This window comes from Struthio camelus, chromosome 3, assembly GCF_040807025.1.
Source record: "Struthio camelus isolate bStrCam1 chromosome 3, bStrCam1.hap1, whole genome shotgun sequence".
Classification (NCBI taxonomy): Eukaryota; Metazoa; Chordata; class Aves; order Struthioniformes; family Struthionidae; genus Struthio; species Struthio camelus.
The window spans coordinates 117002433-117018155 of record NC_090944.1 but is presented as its reverse complement, the minus strand read 5'-3'; the positions used below and the strand labels follow the sequence as shown (position 1 = coordinate 117018155).

The 15723-nt window shown below is 40.1% G+C and overlaps 1 protein-coding gene across 1 annotated transcript in view; it reads right to left on the bottom strand.

Annotated features, from left to right (window-relative positions):
• The window catches only part of TGFB2 (transforming growth factor beta 2), a 66950-nt gene that overhangs the window by 20792 nt on the left and 30435 nt on the right, over window positions 1–15723 (bottom strand). The gene's annotated exons all lie outside the window — the stretch shown is intronic.

The following is a 15723-nucleotide window of genomic DNA, read 5'->3' as shown; positions in this document are numbered from 1 at the left end:
AAATGATAAAATACATTGTTCTTTCAAACACTGTAATACAAGACAGCCTCAGGAACCAGTGAGGGAAATATCTGTAGCATGATTCAGTTTCCAATGGCCAATTTAGTATTATTAACAATTTAATCAAAAAAAAAAATCCCACATGTGTTTGATTATAGGAATAGCATATTAATAGAGATTAACAACCGTTCCCAACGGAATTTCAGGGCGTGCATTTAACCCTGCTCTTTCAACATACTGGTGGAAAATCCTGGATGCTAATAAATTGGAAAAAACTCATAACAATTGGTATCTGGCAAATGTTTTCAGACTTGCATACAGTTCATCAGATCTGCTAAGAAGACAAATGTAACTGCAAATCATTTGTTCTGTATGTTTTCTGAATCCCATTTCTCCCTTGAATCTGGAGTATAAATAACATATAAATTAGCTAGCTCCAGATTTTGTTTTCTATTTAGTTACAAAAGAATTTTAGTGGAATAAAATATTTATTCTGATTATAATAACCAGGGCAGGAATAGAAGAGAAGAAAGAAAAAATGGGAAAAAAAGACAAGAAGATAGTAGACAAAAATAGAATCACATTCGTTTTGACTGCTTGGAAGTAGTAAAAGTCACAAATATAACCACCTCTCATTATACATGGGGGGAGAACTGAAAAAACAGTTGGAAAAACTGAATGAAGTCTTTAATCATGGTGTTAAAAATATCAGTTTAGTTCTCAAAATAGCCTCTTCTTTCTTCCCAACTGTAAATTCTGACTAAGGTTAAAAAGTAAAGTACTTTTGCATAATTCCAATTACCCTAAAGGGTTCAGCGATTATCTCAGGCTGTTCCACCTAACTCTGGCCAAAAGCACAAACAGAAAACCATGTGTAGTGCCTCCGAACATGCTCTGTACGTGTGACACTCTCCACACCCTGTTGGTTGGCAAGAGTTTCCTCAAACTGCAGAGTGGGCACAGTGAGCCAAAGTCAGGGATGAGTCGAAATGACTCAAAGGGCCTGATAATATCTCCATTCAAGCTGATGGGAAGGTTTCCTCTTCTCTTACATTTTAAAAACTGAAATGTACATAGAAAAGGAATTTTATCGTTAGGCGGGAGGCAAAGATTCTCGGCGGAGAAAGCAAACTTCACAGGCTTTCTTAGGGCCATGACAACAGAGAGACTTCAGGTAACAATTCCAAAACATTACGTTTTCCCACTGGTCAGTAACTCAAGACTTGTCGTGCGGTGCCAGGAGACACCTTCTACAGTAGAGAGGTGAGCAATTAAACCCCCATGAAAGATCCAGGCTTTGCTAGAGATCGTAGCAAGGCCTCCTGCTCAACACCTTCCCTCAGTTTCACAGCTAGCTCGGACAGTAATCCATTCCTCTATTGATGGAATAAAGTACTTTCTTTTGGGATATACATATTTCTTAACAGATATAATACACATAATACGCAATTTCTATGTAGAGCAATTGGGGAAGGCAATTCCAATACATTTACTTTTATTTCTAGCTGCTAATGATAACTTGAATAAATCTTTAATAATACATATAAATTAACAATTTAAAGATTGCATTGCATATATTCAGTGTCTCTAGACTCATTGTTATTATTATCTGAACACATGATCTGAGCTGATATATTGCTTCTGAGTGATATAGCAGCTCCAGACAATACAAGGAAGACCACTCTCAGTAACACATTTAATATGCAGTTTGTTGTAGCTCTTCAGGTAATTCTTTCTCAGTTTAGACTGACTGCAGAATAAATATCAAACACAAGTCAGTCAAGAGAAGAATAAAGTAAAATATTTTTCTATCTTTACAAGATTCACAAGATAGATAGAAAATGATCAGAGGTAAACACCCTTAAAATAATCCTAGATATGAGAAAATCTTCAGATGATAAAGCTCAAATTTAGGTCTCAACTCTAGATGCACTACGAGAGAAGAGAAGTCACTGAAATGCTTAAAAAACCTGCTGAAAGAGTACTTCCCAAAGGAGATTCTCAGTACGGTCAAATGTATGAGAGGTACAAATACGAACAGGGATGCTTCCTTATGGTCCTGTTTAATTAACGTAATAAAGAAGTGTTCTCAAATTTCCACACCTGCAGTGCTCTAAAGTAAACTGCATCACGATCAGTATTCTTGCCTACCATGCTTACTGACAAAATTTTTTCCTACAATCTTATAAAGAGAACCCAAACAAAAACATACTAGAACTGATCTACTAGAACTCAAGCAATACATCAGTGTTTGCCGCTCTCAAAATACTTGTTGAAGGCCTTCTAAGAAAAGCTTAACTTTAATAATCATCTCAATTTTGACAGATTTTGAAAATTTTTATAAAAGCTATACAGTTCAGAGGTTATATCCTCATTTAAAAGAGAAATAGTCTCCTAAATATACTTTTCTGCTATAGGAAGCTTTGAAACTACTACTTGTTCTTCAGCCAAACCTAATCCTACTAAGAATATAATTTGGCATAATAATATATATATGTGTGATTGATGTTTCCAGGATGAGTTGTAACTCATCCTTCTCTGTCATTTATTTGAGGCATCAGCCTACAATTTCATTCCGTCGATAAGCCAAACTAGTAAATGAGCACTTGCCCTGGCACACACAAACCCTGTTCATCTTTACTGTATTTCATATTCAGAAAATCCTGTTTAACCCTGTTTGATTCAAATTAAGTTTCTGATTTATTTCTACAGGTTTCTTGCTCTGTCTCTGTAGGAATATCTTCTTGTTCATCTTCAGTTTCTCTATTTTCGAGTAGATCGGATTAGATTTAGATATACATTCACAGATTCCTAATAAAGAGGAATCTGTGAATGTGTGTCTGAAAGGATTTTCCTACCTCATGTCCCCATTTATATTTTTTCTCTCTTTCATATCTAAAAAACTTAGAAACGGATAGAGAAGGAATACTGTTTTAGTGTGTATGTTTTTGTGTTCAAGTATATGCATTTGCATATACAATGAATAAATATTTACTTCCTATTGGAAGGAAGGAGTGAGGCACCAACAATCTGAAAGGAATGAATTCTTATCTCACAGAAGTTTCTTCTCCTACAAGATGAGTTCCACATCCTGCAAAAACCTACATAAGAAATCTGATTTACTTATTCTATCATCCACAACAGTATCCACAGGAAGTCAGTTCAGGAAGAGCATTTATTCATCAACAGCCAAAAAAAAGTTGCCTTTTTACTGGCTGGAGCCCTTCTTCTGTAAAAGAATGGCTGATTGCAGAATTGGGGTTTACGTGAAAATTAATCAACATTAACACAGAGAACCCTATTGAGTTTACAAGATTTTGGATTAGCCTTTAAGTGATTTCAGATGATGCAATTTATATCTTTTTGTGACTCCACCTCAACCTGACAGTTGTATCAATTCAGACTCAGCTGGACACGTCTAGGCTCCCCTCTGATTTTGGCCCAATGATTTCAGGAGATGCCAGGATAACTTTGACCAAGCTAGTCTGCAAACACAGTTATGCTGTTATAGAGTAGACTCCTTAAGCATTCTTTGAAAGATTATCACTAATGAGTGGAATTAAATCAATATGTTTCCCGTAGCTAAGAAAACATAATTCTGTTTTGTTTTGGAGAGAGGGAATAGTAAATGCAATCAAAGATTTCATCTTTATTGTCTTTAAATTATTCATTAATTCAACTCCAAATTGCTGAAGACTTCCAGCTGTAATAATCATAATCACAATCACCACAGTAAAGTTGAGACAGCAGTTACAAAACACGGTTAGAGAAGGTGAAATTAGCATCCACTTCCTTTCGTCCAACAGCTCAGCACTCTCAAAACTTATTCAAGATATGAGCATCACAGGTTCAGCTTTTTTCTTCTTTTTTTGCTTGAACAAGTGGCAACTTCATCAGCTTTTTCACACAGGAGAGTCCAAATTCCCAGGTTAAAAAGTACTGTGGCATGTGAACGCTTTTTGAGGGCATAAGGCCAGCGTGGTTTCTGGGCCTCTTACTGACTTTGTTCAATTCAGTGGAAAGGCTGAAACTCGGGCAACCTCTAAGCTCCTGTGCGAACAGCTAGGACAGAAAATGGTCCTGCTCCTACAGAGCAGAGCAGCACCAGCAGGAGGGATGCAAGGAACCTCTCCAAAACGCTGAACAGTGCAGTCGGCAGTGTGATACCTGCCTAAGATATTGCTCCCATTAGTGCTTCTACAGGATGGAACAGTGTCAACAGGAAAGACTGACCACATCCTGTGACCAGTTGCCCAGAATAGCATACCAACACCTAGGCATTGCTCCTGGCACGAGAGAGAGATGGATTCAAGTTCCCTTAAACTGAAATTGGGAAATGAAGGAGTTTGTTTCAACCTAGAGATATTCCCCAAGTCAGGGATCTACTCCATAAAAGGATGACACTTTTGCCTTCAACAGTCATGTTTGATGAACTAAGCCCTTCATTTCCATTGCTTTTCTCACAAGTACTGAGTGTACCGACATTTCAAGAGAAACAAAACATTCTTGTTTGACACAGCACTTTTAGGATTTGGGCTTTGTTTCTGGAAAGAAAAAAGATCTAAATTCAACTGCATCCAAACTAGGGTTTTCCCCCCTGAATTTTCATTTCTGCTATTGAATCAAAAAAATTAATTGTATGCACAGCGCTAGTCAGGAAACGTAAACAACTTCTCTGTTCTTGCTGGAAGAAGCCAGACAGGCCGACTTCACACATACACCCACACTGGAAAGGCTGAGAGCTTCAATCTAATCCTTCCATCAAGGGCTTGTAATAAATGCTCCAAAGATTTATTTTTATTTCCTTTTGTGTTTATTAAACTTTGGAGGGTTTCTTTTCCTTTTTCTTTTCTTTCTGGTGTTTTGCCCGTTCTTTATTACAACAGCTACAAAACATGGAGTGCCCTTTTTCCTCTCCCTCTTCTTTTTCCTCTTCTTCCTTCTGACTGCAGTACATGAATGACCATGTAGTAGGCTTTGAAGCAGCACATGCAAATATTTATAAGAGTAGCTTGATTGTTATTAAATGCAGTTGTTATGCTTTCTATGCTCTGGCAAGCTTCCCTAAACCCTGTAACTATTAGGACCATTTAGGCTGTTTAGATTTCAACTCACTGATAGCAAATCCTACAATTTTTAAGAAGCAGCAGCCCCTTTGCATAACATGACATTGTTTCTCCCCCGTCTGAATTTTACTCTCTGATCAACACGTGGGTTCCTGTCATGAGCCGGGCCAGATATCCCTTTAATGACATCAAAATGTAATAAGTGAAACAGCACGCTCCGTAACATGAAAGGAAGGGCAACTTGTAAGCTAAAACTGCTCACCTTTTCAGCAGAATCTTACCCTTCTGTCTGGCAAACTCGTGTCACAAATCCTCTTCTCTTTTCCAGGGAAAGTCTCTCCAAGAAATTAAAAACTTGTCTAACCCATCTGGATTCCCAAAGCCCTCGGACAATTACTCTACTGACCCCTCCTGACCCTGACGTGACTGCAGAATCGTGCTGGAAACAGGCTCCCTAGAATGACAGCGGAAATATAAATACAGTGAACCAACTTACGGAGGCCTACAGGTTATATTTGGGGTTGGCCCTCAGAGGTAAATAAGTTTTACATCAGCTTTCCATTATTTCTGAAACTCTATCCTGCTGTAACATTAAGTTATGAACACAACCATTAGCTAATCAGTACTCTTGGACAGAAATATTTGTGTAGCTCTCTGTTCAGACATCATTTGCAGCCTCTTGCACCAAGTCTTCAAAGTTGGACTGCACAAAAGCAATATAAGAGACACGGCACTGGCTTTGTGTCCAGTTTCAGATTTGCTTTAATATTCCAGTTTTCACCTTCAAAGCTGCCAGTTAACTATTATCTACATCTGTCAGCAACTGTTTGCTATTGGGGTCAGGAGAGACATCGTGCTGAAAGTCAGAATAAAACTACAGGGAACATAGCAGATACAGCTTTCAGCTGACGCTTAATGGCTCTGGAGTAGCTTTTCCCACAGAACAGGATATATGTGCATCTAGAACATAATGCAAGACATGTTCTGCTATTGCACCTTTTGTTAGTGAAGAACCCATACAAAAAGACTAGTAGCTAGGCATCTTCCACATACATATAATCTATCCATGGCAAAGTGGTATAGACGACGCACAATTCCACATGCCCTGATGCCTTCAATCGTGTTATTTATTCTGCTAAGTAGTTGTGGAGAGCTGACACTTAGCAAGAGAGACAGACAAGCATAAATACAGGAAGAAAAAAGATTTCTTCAGCAAAAATGCAGAGAGAATAGGAACAGGTTGGGGGGCCAATGCTGAACGATCCTTTTAAACATCAGAACGACTAAAGACTAAGAATTGAAACCACTTCCACTCCTGTACCACTAATAATAATTGCTAGACCTATCACTGCAGTCAAATGTGGAAGCCTCAGTAGGTATTCACTAAGAAAATGGATTTTAAAGTCATGAGGTTATTCTGATGGGGAAAAATCAAAGAAGCATAACTCTAGTCCTTCCGAAACTCCTACTGCAGCTATTTAAACATGACTTTCTTTCACCAGTTATGCTAACACAAGCTGATCTGGAAAATGTTTTCTTATTTCAGTAACTTCTTGGTATATTAGCTGGCTTTTCTTTTCTTTTTAACGAAGACACATGGGGCACTTACCATACGTGTAATTTTTGTGCCAGAAAGTGGTTATGAGGACTCAATGCCAGAGCAAAAATGCTTGGTAGTGCTCAGGAAGTACAAATGCGTACTTTATTCTTCTGCCTACATTGTCCCTGTCAAGCTCTATTTGCCACAAAATATAAAGCAATTAAAGTCTAGGTGGGCACAGATTTACAACAGAATAATTACCAGAGTTTGTGATGTACCTGCCACTGCTGAACCACTTGCTATTCCTCCTTAAAAACATACTGAGCTCTATGAAAAAAAAAAATATATATATATATCTATACATATATAAACCAACAACAAAAAGCAGGATGATCTCCTAATTGGAGAACTAGGTACAATTAGGCCACGACAGAATTTTCTGAAGATATGACTGATCATATTATATGCTCCTCCTTACTTAAAATCTGACAAGGACCTTCTGGTTCTGCCGCTGCTTTTTCATTCCTTCATCATCCTGAAGTAACAGAGGACTTGCCAAAGCTGTGACCTCAATCGTACAGTAATCTGGTGGTCTGGCTTCCAGTTATCAAAGTAATTCTATCAAGCTTCTCCTACTGCTCTGGGGTTTTGTGGACTTTTGACATTCTTACATAATTGTCTTTTGTATTCTTGATTTCCATAATGGTGAAAAATATCCTGCAGTGGTCTTCGGGTCAAAATGTAACTGGCATAACAAGGCAATTGAGGCAGTGTGATTAGCCATTGGAGAAACATAATTAGGGATTAGGTTGTGTTCTCACAAAGAAAGGCAGTAAAATAAAACTCAGATCACTGGTGTTGTCCTAGCAAAGCTGCTGCATGGGATTCGTGATACAAAATGGCTTATGTCTTTGGCTTCGCTATGAGGGTCATTTTGAGGACACAAAGAGAAGAGCCTCTTGTTACATGCTCCCTGATTTGTGTCCCTTCTTCTCTACTAGGACACTTGTATGAGTCCAACACCGAACATCAAGAAAACCCTTCCAAGAAAAGCCACCATTGCAGTTTTAAGGTTCTAACCATATAAGCCATTTTAGACCTGTATTTTTTTTTTTAATTGTTCTCCCTGGGCTGGACCAAATCATGTTGCAAACTAAACCTCAATTGGATTTAAATGCTGCAGCTGAAACTGACATTAGATGTTCCTTAATTTGGTCTGGAGACTATTGTAAAAAGGGCTGTAAGCTTCTTGTATCACTGAACTGTCTGATTTGACTGAACCTAGTCAGCCAGAAACCCTTCATTTAATTCCTTTTTCTCTTAGTCATTCTCTCTGTCACCCTTTCACAACTATTTCCAGGAAGCTACTAGTCTCTGAAGTCTCAATCTGAAAAATAATTTAGTCTAAAAAATTCAGTACTAGCTGTATCAGCTAAAAACCCAAGAAAGACAAGGTATTAATTCTGAACAATCAGCTATGGCATCTCTTTTTATCTCCTCCCTTTCTTACTGGTACCGTAGGAAAAAAAAAAAAAAACTGCTGGACCAAGATCACATGTGTTTGTCCATCTCCTGTGAGGTGCAACACTAACAGCCAAGAAGTCTAGAGTACAGCAGATTCCCATAACAAATTCTTCTTGAAAAAGGTTCAGGGCTATCCCATCACCCAGAAGGTGAAGGAAAATGAAACTTAATACCAGAGAGAAATACTGCAGGAGCACTCTGCTTTATCTGAAAAGATGGCCAAAAGCCTCCAATGCAGTCCACACGATCATCCTCCTGAGAAGGATAGAGAGGTGTTGCTGTCTGACATACTGCTGCTGCGAGGGAACCAAGAGTTAATGCAGCTACATGCTAGCACAGAAAGACTCAGGTTGTCTTCCTAAATTGTGCTACCGATGCTAATGTGCTGCTAGAAGAAATGGATTAACCCCTTTTGTGCTTTAACCCAGGTTTTAAAGACCAGATCAGATTTTCAGGTGTGTTTAACATCCAGTAATATGAGAAAGCTTTTTTATTATTATTATTATTTTTTTTTTTAATCAAAGGTCTCCAGAAGAAAAAAGTTGCAACTGGATGTTTCTGGCCTGATTTTCAAAGGGTCCAACAGTTCTTGTGATCTTTTGAAAATCAGTTGTGGGTTTTGGCTCTGAAATGGAACTGGATCTCTTGGCCAACTAATCCCAGCTGTGGGTGCTAAGATGTACAGAAAACTTTGACCTTAAATCTTATCTGCTCCTTGGCTCACCTTGCCCAAAAACATACAGCAAACGTTCTCCATCAGTCTCTGTCCACATATGCAGAAAACAATAACAAAAAAATCAAAAATATATCTGCAGGATTAGAAGCCAAGCCACTAGGCTACAAAGAAAAAGCAAACTACCAAAAAAGCAGAAAAGTTACAAAAGTCCTCTAAGCATCTTTCCTCTCCCTCTCTTTGATACTGCATATCATCATGCAGCCTAACTGCTCAGCACAGTATATCCCTGGATGTCGGTGGGATCAGCTACTCTGCTTCTCTCTTCCCCTGCAACTGACTAAACCATTGAAAAAGGAATACCCCATCACAGCTACGCGCTGTAACGGCAGAGGCAGCAACAACCGAACAGTTTAGAGAAAGAGCTACTGCCTACACCTGCTCCGCTACCTTCTGCATCCTGCCACCTAGAAAGTGATGATGAAGGAGGCAGGTTGGCCAGTGACTGAGGTGTAAATGTCAATGGAAATCACCCGCAACTACAATAGCTACAATCCCCTTCCATCTCTGACTTGCTGTATGTAAATATCTCCAGACTGAGCCATTATCTTTGCACAGACCAGAGACACTGCATGCAATCAAAAAGCGACGCGCACAAAATAACCCTTTCAGTGCGTCTGCCTGAGGAATTGCATTCTAACTCTTTCCCTGGCCTCCCTCCCTCTCCCCGATAACTGCACATTTGCAAAGAAGATTAGAGAATTTGAATGTGTTTCAGGATTGGAAGAGAAAAACTTAAGAAACATATACATCAGTGCACAGCCCTTCCACATATAGCCATACTATTTACTTAAGAGGAAGTCAGTCATCTGTATAGGCTGTCCTGAATAAAAGGGAAATATCTGTGGAATGCATAGGAAGAGATATTAAAATAAGGACTGGAGACACTGCACATTAGGTTTACATCTTCTGATGTGTGTTAGGATAAATTAGCACAGAGGTTTCTAAAACTTTTACAGCCATAGAGTAGTAGTGAGGCAACTATAAGTCACAATTCTGGTCCTTTAGAGTAGGACCAGAGTGCATTCTATTGAATAAGACTACATTCCTTTCTGAAACTGCATTTTTCTTCTGCAACTTTAAGAAAGTGAGGACTGCCCAGAAGATCACTCCTGCTATAAAATAAAACTCTATGAGTACTAACTTTTAGAACAGTCCGACTAAGTACAGAGCCTTGAATCAAATGCCTGGATCCAAACCTCTGAAGTTGGAGTACGATCAGAGGCCAGACTCCAATTGCTGAAACCTCTGGCTAAAATGAAAGGGGAAACTGTCCGGTCTCTTCTAGGAAAAAAAAAAATTCCCCCCAAAACAAAAACAAAATCCAAAACCAGGGTTTTTTTTCTCCTCTGATTCCAGCATGTACTCAAAACTCATCTTCCGTTGTTGCTAACCCTAGACTATTATATCTGCTGGGTGAGCGAAGCGTAACATTACATTGCTGGGAATAGAAAATGATTGATGGAACCCTACACTCCTGCCCACAGCACAGAGAGTACAGATGGGACCAGGCAATCCCTGTTAGTGGTGGCACTGTGACAGGCTGAAGACAGACTTAGTGTGGCCAGTGTGGAATGCTCCTGTTTCTTAAAAGGAACACGGAAACCTTCCCAAGTTATGAATCTGCCCCTCCAAATTACACCTCTTTGGATGAAGCAGAACGTATAGCGCAGACCAGCAACTGATCTTCCTCTCTGTGAAAGATCAGCTATTTGCCTACTTGCAAAAACTGAAGTAAAAGGAAAACTGGGTCAGCTAGCATGTAGCATGTAAATACCTGCAGGTTTCTCTCAGATGTGCAGCGCTCCCTGTGTGCTTTCTAACGCTGCCTTTAAGATTGCTCGGAAATGAATGTGCTGAAGAGCAATTCCACAACAAAAACTCACCAGACTCTCCTCTCTGCTTTCCTTTAAATCTTTTTAGGCGTTTGGCTTGCTCTTACTCTTCCAGCTGAAATGCAGGGGCTGAGCAATGCAAACAACACTAACGCATCACAGAAGAGCATTTTCAGGTCTGAATTTTGAGCTCTTGAGCAATGTTTAATTGGGGTAACCTAATTACTCAGGAATATTTTGAAGAGCTGCAAATGCCGATTTTTCCATGCTGGGCCATGTTTCAGGCATATATAAAACTTCCATGCATTTTAGAAAGTCTGAAAGGAATGACCCCAATTCTTCTGTTTTCAAAATCCTATTTACACATCTCCTTTCATGTAGAGAAGCCAAAAGGGAATGTAAATACAAATCGTGCTGCTATCTTTGCTTCTCAATGAACACATCTTAATCGCATGGCAGGTTAAAACATACAGTGGGAAGAAACAGCAGAACTACTCTCTGTCCCAAACAGAAGCCCCTTAGAGTCTCGCTGCTGCTTTTACAACACTACAATTTTAATAGCGAGAGATAAAATACATCCTCACAAGGAAACGCAGCAGCTCTGCCTGCTGCTCCATAACGAGAGTGTGTCCCTCACTCCTGGGTCGCACGCCACCGCAGCAGTCCCATAACTATATGCACCTGACGGGAACTGTCTGATCCTTTTCTGCTGGGAAGATGTGTGACAAGCTAACAGGAAAGCTGCTGCATCCATCAACAGGCATCAGCGCATCGTATAAAGTTACCAAGGCCTCTCAGAAACCTAAGTGATGTTTTGGCTCCATTGAAGTCATCGACAAAACATTTCCACCACTTTCAAATAGCCCAGGAATTTACCCACACACTTGTAAACATAGAGAGGATTTTCACACAAGACAACTGTCTCTAGCCTCTTTGCCTCATGCTCTCTGTTAGTTTGAGTTGCCAACAAAAGGTCCTTCAGCTTTCAGCAGTTATTTTGTGAACATTCAAGGAAGAAGAACTCCTTTCAAATCACCATCAGGATCCTTTGAATGAAATCCCAGATTATTATGTATCACCACTGAAATCAAATATGTAAATAGATGTGTGTTGTGTTTGGAAAATTCTCAGGTATGTACTTTGCTATTCTGCTTATACTGGAATGTAAGAAAAATACTCCTAGTGTCTTTCATCTCTCTCCATGAAGTGCTGCTCCTCTTTCAGCTAGGAATCATAAGCAAGAATTGCAAGTTCACGCTCCTATCTCCTCTTAAAAAAAAAAAAAAAAACTCCTCAGAGAATACAAACCAACCATCCTCAATGGCAAAGGCAGATCTTTTGACTTGCCTGCATTGTTGAGCTGAGTGTTTGTGATCGCAATAAGTTCACTAGCTTAAAACAGATCAGATTACCTTCTATCCTTCACAAGACTGAGAAACAACTTTCCTTGTAACAAAGACAAAGATCTTTTCCTTCTTTCATTTCCCAACCTCTTTTTTCCTGGTTGCATACTGGTGACATCTTCAAAAGTAACCTGTAACAAGAGACCTCTCCACTGGTAGGATGAAAGAACAGATGTGACCGTAAGTCCGTCTGCATTACTTATAAATCATACTGCTTTATACAGAGATTTTAGGGTGCTGACTGCAGTGGTTAAAAAAAAGCTGAGTAGCCACCATCTCCCTGCCAAACTGAGCAAACTTGAATTTTTACGTAAAAAATATTTTCCCTTCTCATATCAACAACAGACTAGGTGTAAGGTTAGATGTATTTGTGTGTGTATTTGAGAAAGAGACTATATATAGGGTTTTTTTGCCTTTTTTTTTAATTTTTCCTCATCTTGGCACCTATATGATGAATTTCACTTACACTGATGCTTAGCCAGCTGGATTAAAACTGGCTTCACAGTGTTATCTTAGTGCCAACTTACTAATGAGCTATATATAAAAATATATATATACTGTACAGACATACTTTTATTGAATCCATCAGACTCAGTGAAGCCATTACTTCTGTTATAAATCTGTTCGTCCCTTCAGTATAGAAGAAAAACTCCTGGTATATCTACATACAGCTGCATATGCTCTGCATCTCTCTCTCTTCACAGCTCTAGGATTTCTGAAGTCTTTGAGGCTGAGGTGCAAGGTCAGCGCCAGGCACGTGGGAGCCGAGGAATCTTAACAACTTCAGTGGGAACCTGCCGCAGATGGACAGGATGCACCTGCACTCGGAGACAGCAGTCGGGTGCCAAGGTGGCTGCTCGGGCCAGCTCGGAGGCAGCAAGAATGCACTTCTCAACACGCTGCACCAAGTGCTAAAAGGATTTGTCACCATTGCTTGTTAATAAACTGAAAACTATAAATATAAGTCAGGCAGAGAAAGTAATGTTCTTTCGACTACGGCTAAGGCTCCTAGTGTGCACGCTGAAGAGCTGGTGATACTTTTCAGTGACCTCTGTGCAACTAGTTTTGACGCTTGAGACACAGATTCAGCATTTTTAGGTGGCCCTGTGGAGTAGCCCCACACCTACCTAATGTAAATAACCCTTTACCGCTGTGATCACAGGACTATGCTCAGAGCTGGGCTGATGACTTTTCAGGAGGCTGTGAGAGATTAATCTGTGGAAAACCTCAAAATTAACAGACTCACTTTAGGGAGTGTGGGACCAGAGGGCAAGTGACCAGAGGACAACCTCAGGCTCTTTTTTCTAGCAGTAAACCATGCTTCAAATGCTTACACTAGCGCAAAACACTTCAAAACGCTCTGCAGGAGGGATATCATCCATGGTCAGCATCTACAGTGTGTTGGTCCCAACCCTGAGAGAGCAGCGCACGCACCCTGGTGAAATTAGCACACACCTAATTTTTCTGTAAGGACTTGAAGTCCCCTGTTATTCTGGTCAGGTGGCCATGTTAACGTATAGTATTGTGCCTATCCTAAGGACGGAGATATTAAGAGCGGTTATGTAATTCAAGTAAGTGAAAAAATCGAGTGCCAGCCATGTTAGGCTGTAGAAATCCCAAGGGCCTTGCTTAGCCCACTTAATAATACAATTTACAGAGAAGGCAGCCAGCCAGCAGGACGAGCCAGCCGTTCCTGCCCCACTCCCTTTAGCAAAAGCCAGGAGACAGCGTTGCCCTCAGGTACCACGGGGCCCTGCTCCTCGGATTCGGGGAGCCCACAGCGGTGTTTTCGGGGACCCCAGGGGGCAATTCCGCTAATAGGGACTGTGACTAAGCCTCATCTTCAGACAAAGCGCAGGCATAAAATTTCAATGCTAGAAATCACATTAGTACGTTTTAAAGGCTAAGCTCTCTAAGAAGCACACTCAATACTCCTTTTAAGGTAAGCTGTGCTTAGCTGTATATGCATACGTCTGTAACTCCTACAGCAAACACGCTCATCATAGGCTCTGACTTGTGCGTTTCAGTGCTGGATGACTTGCACTGTGTTTTAAGTCTCAGCATATGCATCTGCATTTTAATTGTCTATGTAAAAGCACCTCTAATTACAAGTATTGTTATGAAATCCAAGAGCATGCCTGGAAATTTCTTGGGTACATCCTCAGGATCATAAACTGCCACAGTGAAACAACACTATGCAAAAATCTACTTTACAAAAAATGTACCACTGCAGAATAAAGCTGTGCTGTGGAGAAAAAAAATGGAAAACATTTTGAATTATTTAAAGAACTACTAAGAAAACTTTCCCCAAATCCAATTTTCTCCAACAGTGTCACAACAACCACAAAGCCGTCATACATGACAAACTTAGTGGTGTTGAAATCAAGAAAATGGCAGTGAAAAGACATTCCCAGGCTATTTCACAATTCAGTTTAAGCTGTTCGTACTGCTGCATTTACGTGCCTCTATACCTTAGCACAGAATAATCCAAATTTCTCTTTTTTTTTCCTAAGTCAAATGTTTTATTTTCCCCTGTATTCATTTTCAGGGTGATTTAACCATCTGGAAATGAATGTATGCGAGATAAGTGATAAAATCAATCTGAATCTTCAGTAGAACAGCAGGGCAAGAAGCCTACCACTCCGATTCAGAAAAAAGCCTAGGCATTCACTTCACTTTAAATATAGTCCTGTTGAAGTCAGCTTATGAGCTTTCCTAAGTAGCCATGTGCTTAAAAGCCTTCCTGCATCAGAGCCCTTAAGAGTAAGGGAAAATGCTATGAATTTATTTCTCATGAAATTCCTTAGATTGAGAGCCCACAGGATCAAATCCTTGATGCATCGCACTCTAGCAATGTGATTTTCCTTACTGCTTTCCCAATGTACCTAACTTCTGTGTTCTGGAGAGAGCTCCTCTGCGTGGGAGTGATGGTGGATGTTAGTTTTCAAGCCTATGCTGTTAGTGGCCTTCCTGTTCAAACCACCAGTGAGAGAGGTGAAAATGAGTGCCAACTTTTTGTGCAGGTCAAGAGATTTACCTACTAGGCTGAGCTCATCCCATTCATGTCAAACTGGCTAATGCATAGCCACCTGCTAGTAATGCTCTCCAGAGTTCCCCAGCCTGGATTAAATTTCAATCTAGACAGAGCCATCCAGTCTTGCAAAACACTGTTCATTTTAAAGCAGGAAGAGACTACCGTTTCAACTGAAAAAGTTGTTAACATGACCATAACATGATCTTTTGCACAGGGATCTAATTAAATGATGTATCCCACACAACCAGCAGGGCAGTGGCCTTTGCTCAGTCATGGATGAGTTGTATCAAGTACAAGTATAGTGCAAACAATGTCCTAAGTTGCTTTCCCCGCTAACCTGGAACTTAGAAGTGGTGGTGTCCTACTGCCAGCAGGGCAGAGGAGGGCAAAGTACTGCCTGTTACCTACAGTTACAGACCACCGCATCAGATGATTCACCTTAGAACTGCTGTTTTCTGAACAAACTGAATTTTCCTCTCGCGCTCTCTGTTTGCATACTTATATAACCCCCTTCACCACAGTTTTTAAGTGCACATCTACCATTCATCACAGTTGGTGGTAGCTCTTTTACTTCTGCTGCCTCATCTC